This window comes from Apium graveolens, chromosome 10 (genome assembly GCF_009905375.1).
Source record: "Apium graveolens cultivar Ventura chromosome 10, ASM990537v1, whole genome shotgun sequence".
Taxonomy (NCBI): Eukaryota; Viridiplantae; Streptophyta; class Magnoliopsida; order Apiales; family Apiaceae; genus Apium; species Apium graveolens.
This window is the reverse complement of record NC_133656.1, coordinates 9,675,312-9,686,492: the sequence shown is the minus strand read 5'-3', so window position 1 is coordinate 9,686,492 and position 11,181 is coordinate 9,675,312. Positions and strand designations below refer to the sequence as shown.

The window sequence follows — 11,181 nt, the reverse complement described above, 5'->3', positions numbered from 1 at the left end:
AAACAGCATATAGGGCTCAAGATAAACATAGTAAGCTAATTGGATTATACGATTTCACAATTTTGTCATTTAAGTTTAGCTCCGGAAGTACACTAACTTCATAGATGGTGACTATGGTAAAGACTTCAAAATAAATACTTATCAGGACACATGGTGCAAACAACACTATATTAGTTACATTACCAAATCAAAATATTTGTTAAAAAACAGAACAGTTAACTATCATTTTTTTGCTTAGGATGATTCTTCTTCACAATGCATATTTTGAAGTTACGTTTCGATTCGGTCATCCGCTGAAAGTCAATGATATCACCATCTTGAAGTTGTAAATCTCTCCGGAATTGAACTCAACCATTGTTAGTTGTTGTGCATTTCCAATTGCGACGATGACGAATATCAAGTTTCCAACATCACATACCCATATACGTCGTTATATAGTCAATCTTCTTCCACGATTGACAGAGACTCCTGTATTCAACATGAATGTCCTCGAAACAAAAAAAGTTACCAAATCGGTAATAGAAAAAACACTTAAACTGTTCAGTATTCCAATACCTAATCCTAAAAATATAACTTCCTTTTTAATCTATCATATTAGGTTAATATTAATTGATCAATTTCCACTTAACACCTCAACAAGATTTGTTCAGATTCCAACCACATCAAATGAATGCTTAGGATAGGAAAAAAAGTCTTCACAGGTTGGTAATAACAACACATTAAAATTGTTCATTATGTCACTAGGTAATACTAAATGAAGAAGATCGTCAATTTTAAATTGGCACCTAAACAAGATTTCTTTAAATTCCAACTACATCAGATGACTAATTAGGATAAGTAATCAACTAACAAGAACCAGTGCTTATTTTTTGAACCAAAAAAATCATTTGTTATAACAAAATAGGAAATCCAGCATACCACATCATGTGCATATTCTCCCATGTGGCCAGCCTGAATAGCAATCTTGAAGGCAGTATAGGCTACAGAAGATCAGTGCAATAAAAAAATAGTTTATCAAATAATTCAAATTTTTCATTCCTGTTATTTAGAATGTGAAAGGAACTAGACTATCTACATAATTCAAAATACTGTTTGTAGATGTAACTGGAGCGATTGGAATTTTAATAAGGAAAGCGTCAAACACTCTAACAATAAATATATATGTACCGTCATATGTAAGCAGTAACAAGTTGAACGAATTCAGGTCATCCTCATTTAACATATTGTATATATTTTTCAGCCCTCTTATTACAAAATCTTTTTCGGAAAATGAACCAGCACATTGATAACCATTGGACACCATAAAATCTACCTTTTAAGGGATACACAGGCCAACACGATCACAAAATTTAACTACATATACATGACATAACTTACAACATGATCACACACTTTGCGTCCCCAGCCAAGATGCTGCACAAAACTCCACCCTCCATGTATTGAAACTTAGTGGAAGCAAATTTAGTTAATGGTGTTAGTTCATAAATATACAACAAGTTCAGATTTTAGTCATCAATAATGATAAATTTATAAATTACCGTTTGACGGCTGCCAAATTTGCAAACAATGAGCGCGATTAGCATACTGGATTTCAGAACAGTACATGTCACATATACAAATTTTGAAATCAAAATCACCTACATAAGCAAATAGTTATATCCCTCTTTCGGTCAAATTAAAGTTGTCCGATAAAACACGGATACCAACAAACCATTCTTTCACTTTATCATAATCCAGCCAAGTTACATATTCGTTTCGCATTAGTATTTTCATAGTTAGTAGGATATGAGCCACATATTTTGCACAAAATTCATGAGGGTTATCTGACCAATAAAATTTCAGAACTTATGAAAGGTGTTACAAACATAATAATTATATTATCTCTGTAATACAAACTGACCAGCTCATTCAAGTGACATTCCAGAGTGGTTAGGCATTTCACAAAACTTCGGTTGAAGTCCATGGCTATAGACACACACTAAAAACCTAATAATGTCACTTTGGCTTGCATCATTCAGAATTAACAATATGATCTTACAAAATATCTAAACACAAGAACAAATTACATAATTTAATCAAAATGAACATATGTAAGCGACCACTCCAAACCTATTAACTCAATTTGCCTTATATCAATTACAAAAAAAATTAAGATATTTTCATAACAGAACATGTTACATAATTTAAATGAGAATGAACATACTTATGCCAATTCTTACTGTGAAGACACAACACAATTATATGATGCAGGGAAGCAATGAAGAAGAAAAAAAATTGAAATCTTGCAGAAAGGGTAAGATGCATATATGTAAATGTTACAAATAGTAATTTTAACCAGGCATATACAAGTCAACTTGCTTAATCACTCCATGTTACAAAATTGAACCACTCATATTTAACTAGGCTCAAAATACTGAAATAATTAAACACTAAACTACCTCATTATTTAAATTAATTTAAATTTTACCTCACTATTTTTCCATTTAATCTTCTCATCTTTTACATGCCAGTTCATGAGCAGAGGAGGAAATTTCAAATATGAACTGTTGTAAATAGAAACCTAATTATGCTCTGCAGAAAATTCTATGTATTTTAGGTATGCAAGAATAAAGTAAATCACAAATTTGATTAAATTTTTCCTTGAAATTACCTTTTTTATGTCCTTGACATTTCCAAATCTTGTGATACATCAAAGTGAACGCAAACATAACATAACCAACATTACCAACATTTAGGTCAAATTACAATAACTTAAAAACATTCGGCCCGAATTAAAAATAATTCAAAGTTGGTCAAATAGAACTTTGTCACAGAAACCTAATAATTATAAGACATTCAAATACTTCAGATCATTTCATTCTTCTTCATAATACGCACTTTAAAGTTCCGTAGGAAATTATAAATCTACTCGAACACGCATATATCACCTTCTTCAATCCCATTATCCATCTGGAACACCAACTAGCCGCAATTTATTGTAATGTGCTTCCTATCACGTCTATGGTGAGTTTCAAGCGTCCAATAAAGGAACCCAACATTTGCCAATATGTGATCCACCTTCAACCAGGACTGACACAAATTCTTGTACTCAACTAGAATGTCCTAAAATCAAAAATCACAACATATAAGGTTTGCAATACTGTAAAACAATTTTCATCCACCTAGGTATAGAGAACAAGAAACTGTATATAAATGGATACGTACAACTCCATACTCATAATCGCGCATGTGACACTCTTTAACTTCAAAGTAGAATGCTGTCATATTCCCCTCACCAGCCCCACCTACCAAGATAGTTCATATATTAACTATCTCTTATTCATCTCAAAATTAAAAACTGCAATACTTACTATGAATATAAACTATACCTAATCCAGAGAGAAATTGACCAATGGGTGTTTCAATATGTGAATTCTCAAATAGCCTAACCTGAAACCTGGAAATACCATCAAACGCAAACAACAACATGTACTTCCCACTGAAATCCAGAGCATCTAACATATTGCATACGCTTGCCAATCCTTTAATCCTATTGTTACTTTCAGTGAATGATCCAACTGCCTCATGATCGGTACATATCACAAAATAAACTCATGGAGGAATATTAACACCAAGCATATCCATGAACTCAGAAGGAACAAATTGTAATACATTCTCCCTAACTCAGAATCTTGGAACTAATAGCATAAACCTTAACAATTGGATATAACTAACAATATCAGTGTTATGGGTAATAAACTAGGTTACAACTATTACGATATTTAATGCTAGGGTTTCTACAGCTTAAGGCCTTTAATGGTTGCGCTTGTATTTTATAGATTAAATTTTCCTTCACAATATACCTACGTATCTTTGTGAATTTAAAGAATCAAACCAAAACTATAGTTCTTTCTGATGGGGTAAGACCCTTTATTTAGGCATTGATATCCTTGAATTGGACTGGGTCTTCATTATAGAATAGACGTTGGAGTCTTAAACGTAGGAAACAGATTCCTTGTTGGTTTAGGTGCCTTGTGTTGGGTTTCGAGCACATAAACGCAACGGAAACAGTAATTAAAAACTAGAAAACTAGAATTTTTAAAACCCACCGCAGGATCCATGTGAAAAATAGAAATTTAATTCGTAGGTCGGATTGTTTACCTTAAGAAGCTTTACGAATTAGTTGAATAATGGAGATACAAAGATTGTTCAATCACCACGCATCCCGCTCTCACGATCTACGCTCTATCGGTATCCACACGAATGCTTGAACTCAAGGATTGGATGTGTACTAGCACAAACTTGTTTCTTCTTGCTCTCTCCATCTTCTCTCTTGGTGGCTAGGGTTTTTAGTAAAAGTCTTATCTTAAAAATCAGCCACAATAGATATTATATAGAGAGTTGAAAAACGGATTATAACTCTTAACAAATTAGGAGTTATTACTAGTTCAAAATTCCTATTTTTATAATAATTAAGTCACACTTAATTATTTAACAACTGAATTTCATAATTAATATTAGTAAATTCGAATATCGTTATTTATCTAATTAATTAAGTCATACTTAATTAATATTATAAATAATTTGAATTACTTTAATATAATTTAAATCCAATTAAAATTAAATAATATGTCAAGCATTCTTTGTGTGTGACCATATAGGTTATTATTACGTTGGCAATGAATTTTAAATCTAATTTAAAGTATTAAATAATGAGCGGCATCTAGTAATACATCATTGTTACCCATGTAGTAATAATTGAATCGGTGATCGATTAAACCTTTCGTGAATAATGTACAATGTAATATAATCCCTTTAACCAAATATTATAGATTGAACTAGAGGCATGTAATGTGTCATCCTCATCATAGTTTAATCCAAGTTTCCTTGATCAATGAGTAGACTATCATATCAAATCAACAATTGAGCATGGCCACACATTTCATAGTCTAGCTCACAAAAGAGGCCAATAATATCACTCCTAAAAATAGGAGGGTTAAATCTCATCTAGATCATTCATATTTCTTATAAGATTCATAACATACCCAATATCCACTTTTATCATTACCCGGTCAAGGATAACTTTTAATGGAATCAATTTATATCAATTCTCATATAGAAATATAATGATTTCAGGTCTAAGAACCATTACATCATTATCACTGTGAGAATTACTTATGACACAACAGACATGTAGAATCTCACTTTGGGTATGTCCAGCACCATGTACATATACATCTTCCTGTGTTTTTGACTTTAGTATCACTATACCTATGATCAATGAGATGTGATCATCAGTCAACTAACACATCGGTCTTAATGCATTATTATTGTCCCTTTAATAATAATACTTGACTAGGAACATTTAGTAATGTTGATACTATTCTCATAATCTCATGTCAAGTCACGTACTTAGAGGTATAGAATTCATATCTTATTCAAAGGACATTTATTAATCTAACATTTATATCGCAGTAAATTAAGAATTAATAAATTAAAAAAAATTGATAGAACATAAATTTTAATAATCCAAATGTCTTAAACTAAAACATCATAGTGTTATCTCTAGGGCACAAACACTAACAATCTCCCATTTGCACTAGAGCCAATCACCCATGTATCTAATACTCATGGAACTAGTATGACCATCGTACTTCTGCTGCAACAAAGCCTTAGTCGGTAGGTTTGCAACATTATCATTACTATGCACTTTACATTTATATCTCCTTGATCATTAATCTCATTAATAAGCTGATATCGCCTAAGGACATGCCTAAACAGTCTCCTTGGCTATTTTAAAATATCAATATATTCGGCTTCCATTATAGAATCATCAACGTTCTTGCTGTGAATTATTCCAGGCAACATCACTTATATTTAGACAAAACACAAAATAGAAGTAAACACGTAATCATCCTTGTCTGTCCAAAAATTAGGTTCAGAAACTAGCATCAGTGCAACCCTTTACAACTAGTTCCCTATCTTCTCTATACAGCAAAAATAAATCTTTAGTCCTCTTTTAGTACTTAAGAATATTTTTGAAAATTATGCAGTGACCTTTACCTAGATTAGACTGGTATCTGCCCGTCATGCTCAAAGCATACGAAACATCAGGATAAATACATATCATTGTACACATTATAGATCTAATTGCTAAAACATATGAAACTTTCTCAAACGGCCCTTATCATCTAATGATTTAGGGGGAAATTTTCTTTTTAGATCACTATCCCATGAGACATCGAAACATATCCTTTCTTTATCTTCTGCATCCTAAAATGATGCAATATTTTATCAATGTATGTACTTCGACTAGGTCGATGAATCTCTTTAATCTATCTCTATAGATCTTGATCCCTAATATATAGGGAGCCTCGCCTAAGTCTTTCATCAAGAAATTATTTCTCAACCATGTCTTAAAAACCTGTAGAGAAGGTATGTCATTCCATATCTGTTATATGTCATCTACATATAATACTAGGAATATCACATGGTTGCCACTAACCTTCTTACAAACATATGGTTCATCTTTGTTTTGAATAAAGCCAAAATCTTTGACCGTTTCATCAAAATGAATATTCATTCTCCTTGAAGCTTGATTCAATCTATAAATAGATAGAAGAAACTTACAAACCATCTTAGCAAACTTTGGATCGAGAAAACCCTCAGGTTATATCCTATACACATCCTCTTCAAGGCTCCCATATAAGAAAGCAGTTTTCACATCCATTTGACAAATCTCATAGGTAAAGTAAGAAACTATTGCTAACAAAATCCTGATGGACTTGACCATAGCAATTGGAGAAAAAGTCTCATCATAGTATATAACATGAATTTGTTTAAAACCTTTTGTCATTAGTCGCACCTTATAGGTCTATACTTTACCATCCATGTTAGTTTTCTTCTTGAAAACCCACTTGCACCCTATAAGTTTTACCCCATCGAGTGGATCGACTAAAGTCGATACTTTATTTTGATACATGGATTCCATCTCGGATTTTATGGCCTCCAGCCATCTCTCGGAGTCTCGACTATTCATAGCATCTTGGTAGGTGAGAGGCTTATCATTATCCGTAAGCATCACATCACCATCTTGAGTCAAAAAAAATCCATAATTTCTCCCAGACTCATCATGAATCCTACTAGATCTACGAATAACCTTTGTTTCCTGAACATGATTACTTTCAATATTTTGATGTACATCCTGATCTTATTCCAACTCTGGTTCAATATTATAATGTGGTTCTCGATCTTCATCGAGATGTATTGTCCTCCCACTGATTTTTTTAGAAATTAGTTCTCCCTCAAGAAATACAGCGGCCCCAGCAACAAACACTTTGTTCTTGGAAGGATTATAAAAACTATACCCTAGTCTCACTTGGGTATCCCAAAAAATAATATCTATCTAATTTTGGTCCAAGCTTGTCAGAGGCTAAACTTTTTACAAACACTTCACGTCCCCAAATTTTCATAAATGACATGATATAATGTTTATCAGTCTATATCTCATATGGAGTATTTTGAACCGCTTTAGCCGGAACTTGGTTAAGTGTATATACAGCCATTTCTGGAGCATAACCTCGGAAACTGAATGGAAGATCCTCTTGACTCATCATTGATCGCACTATGTCCAACAAGGTATGATTTCCCCTCTCAGAATCTCTATTCATTGAGGTGTTTCATAAGGAGTAAGTTGTGATACAATATCACACTCTTTCAAGAAACTCTTGAATTTGAGGCTTAAGTATTCTCCTCTAGAATCTGATCGTAAAACTTTTATACTTTTCCCTTGTTTGTTTTTCTACTTCCACTACACCATAGATTGCTTATAGCAACACTAAGAAAGTATTTCCTTATATGCTATTTATGTTACAATAGAGTATATAGCAATAAATAGATCAAAATTGGGGGTTGCATCCGAGTGCGTTGCAATTTCTCGATTTACTAACGAATATAACACCTTATAGTAACAGATTTAATTCATTGTAATAGATCCATACAACAACACCTAAATAACATTGCATTAGCTTAAATTCGTATCATTTTAGTTACTTCAAGGAAACAATATTAGACCAATGATAATGATTTTAATCAATATATTGCAATGATTTTAACCCTATTGTAATATTTTTGTAACTTTTTAGCAACATTATTCAATGAAATAGGAACAATTATTTTTTAAAAAAATTAAAAGATACTTGCTATAAATATTACTAGTCATGCATAAAAGCCGCACATTCAGTTGACAAATCACAGTCAAAGCATCAAATTTTCAACAATCCATAAGCGGTACCATGACCGTTATAGTACAGTCTTACAAAAGCATTCCAAATCTAAGTCGCATACATAAATAAGTCATTAAAGTCAAGTCATAATTTACACAAAAGACTTAGCCTAGCCTGACTAAGATAATTAAAATTACTAAGTTAAAAGTAGACATAATGGAGGTTCTAGTAGCTTCATCTCCACATGAGTCAACATCATCATCTCCATCGTTCTCATTTCCATTGTCTCCATCTGCAATATAAGTGACTGGTTTGGTGACCGGTCACGGCTCTAGATAACTCAAATTGAAGTGCTGCATTACAATAAAAAATGAATGTCTTTGTTATTTCCTGGTCTGATCTTTCCTGACCATAACAGGTACCATAACTATAACCTTAATTTGAACACCAAAAAACCTTGCAAGCCAGTGCAGAGTTATCAGCCAACTTCCTCACTTGTTCAAGACAATTTCTTTACTTCCAACTGTCCAATAATACAACCAACAAACTCAGGCTGGGCAATATCAAGTTAAATTTTCAGTTTCGAATGCTTATGAAATTACATCAAAAGGTGGTGCATTTTGGGAGGGGTGATGAAATGGGATTACCTGTAACAAATTAGAGAGTACAACGAATACCAAAATTGTTTCTCAAATTGTTAATAAAGTTGCAACAGATATATATGTCAGGTTTACTAAGTATGGAAAAGGAGAAAAAACTAAAAAAAACTAGATAAATGGCCCTGAAATACTTCATCATTGTTCCAGTCAAAGCCTTTGTCAAATCATTGACTTCGACTACTTTTTTGCGCAGCAAATACAGGCCATGGCTTGATCTCTTCATCTAACAAATACAGATTCATTGGCTTTATTAACAACAGTTTGAATAAGAGAGCAAGAACTAGAAACTATCAAATATCTTTTAGGAAGGTAACATATTTATACGAGAAACTCCCAAGTACAGTTGCAAGGCTTTCAACAAAATTAAATAAAAAAATGTTGACCTTGATAAGAGAATTTACACCCGATAATGCTGAATTGAAGTCCATGAAAAGTGTGGGCTCATCAAATTGAATCCAAGTAACACCAACTTGTTTTAATTCAGACACAACTTCCCTGTGAAGTGTACATATGAAGTTTACTCATTTTATTTAAAAACAAAGTAAAAGAATTAGAGAGACACCCTTCATTTCTTCTGATAACAAGTATGAAACAGGGCCTACGAGGACTAGAATTGTCTTAACTCCAAGCTGAACAAGATAAATCAGGAGTTGTTCTCTTCACTAGAAGTCTTCATTCACATAACAACTGGCCAGGGACTCCAAAATAAAGGTACAAAAGAATACTTAATTATTAAAAAAAAATCATAGAAGGCGCCAGTGTCCAGTGACAAAAGAGACTTAAATCCTAAGCTTCCTTGTGTTCTTGCACTGCTTTATGAGATGCACACGAGAAATTTATATATGTATCATTTTATTGTCAGCCCGTGTTGTGCGAGTTAGTGTGCTATTCCAAATCAAATACTTCTGCTTGCCCGTCATCGAGGCAATATTTTCTGACCACCACCTAAATTTATTTAGTAAGAATGGATATTAAGTTTTCAGGTACATGTTGACAAATTTTTACTATGAGTAATGATAATATTTATTCATCCACATACTTTCAATCTGATTAATGTTCTTCAGGATAGGAAAAATGAAAGTAAACATTAATAGTCAAGTCAATCCTATAACGCTTATTGAGAACTGAAGTAAAATTATTTTTTCGTTGACATGATATATTGACGCAATACAGGAAGAACATCAAAAGCCTACCAATATATATACTCGGTTAAATGCTTGGTCATCTACACAAGGACAGTTTGCCTATACTAGTTGACAATAATTATGCAAAAACACTACTTGGAGCATCAAAATAGAAAACTAAAACACATTAATTTGTATTTTCTAAAATCATTAATTATATCAACACAAACATATACACAACATAAACACAGTTAAGCTTACAAATATGAATAAAATTAATTCCTAAATAATAAAAGAGCAGCAAACACGAACAAAGCATACAAATCTAAAAATCCTAAATACAAATTGAATCCCTAATTTTGAATTCGACTAATTAAAAAATATTTCAATTAAAAGCCTAATTAACCTATAAATCGATTTAAATTTCACCACCAATTAATAAACAAACCCTAATTTAAACACATCTTCGGATTTACTAAAAAATAAAAAAATCAAATTGGGGAAGAAATTCGATTATAAAGTTCAGATTTTTACCTTCGGGTTTGAATATTGTTTGGGCTTATTTGGGTATTTTCCAGCTTGAATCGTTGATCTTCGAGTTCGAATATGAAAGTTTGAATCTTCGAGTGGTTGCCTTGTTCGTCCCTCTGAGTGTAGACTATAGTGTTTTTTACTTAGGAAAAATATTGTAATGAAAAAATCTTATTAATTATTGACTGATGGGCTTGTTTGAGAAAGCCCGCTTTTTCTTAGGTCCTGGGAAACTTTTGGCCAAAACTTTTGAATTCATTGCAACAGTTTTATAAATCTGTTGCAAACAGTTACATGTTGTAAAAAAATTACTCTATTGTAACAATTTTTTAAAATATTTATAATAGCTGTACATTTGTCAAAACTACTTAATAAATAGCAACAATTTATGGACAAATTTGGAAATGAGCGTTGCAATAGCCAATCTATGGTGTGTGTTCGGCCTTATATTTTTTGAATATTTCAAAAGAATCAAATTTATTCTTCATAACAACCACATATATATATCTACTAAAATCATCAGTAAATGTTATGAAGTAGTATAAGTTATTCCTTGCCATCATACGCATTTGACCACATATATCATTATGTATAAGTCCTAATTGTTCGGTGGTCCTTTCACCTAATCAGGTAAAAGAAGTTTTAGTCATTTTTCCAATGAGA

General features: G+C 32.2%; 1 long non-coding RNA gene across 3 annotated transcripts; it reads right to left on the bottom strand.

Moving 5' to 3' along the window:
- Nucleotides 1-8,216: 8,216 nt before the first annotated feature.
- On the bottom strand, nt 8,217-10,759 carry LOC141689380 (uncharacterized). Of its 3 annotated transcripts, none has more exons than XR_012562361.1 (3): nt 10,522-10,754; nt 8,661-9,358; nt 8,217-8,557 (listed from the first exon to the last, which is right to left on the bottom strand). It is a non-coding gene; the product is annotated as an uncharacterized LOC141689380 (long non-coding RNA). The 3 variants fall into 3 exon arrangements; XR_012562363.1 differs by lacking the exon at nt 8,217-8,557 and having other exon boundaries at nt 8,564-9,086; nt 9,247-9,808; nt 10,522-10,759; XR_012562362.1 differs by lacking the exon at nt 8,217-8,557 and having other exon boundaries at nt 8,564-9,086; nt 9,247-9,358; nt 10,522-10,759.
- Between the last annotated feature and the right edge of the window lie 422 nt (nt 10,760-11,181).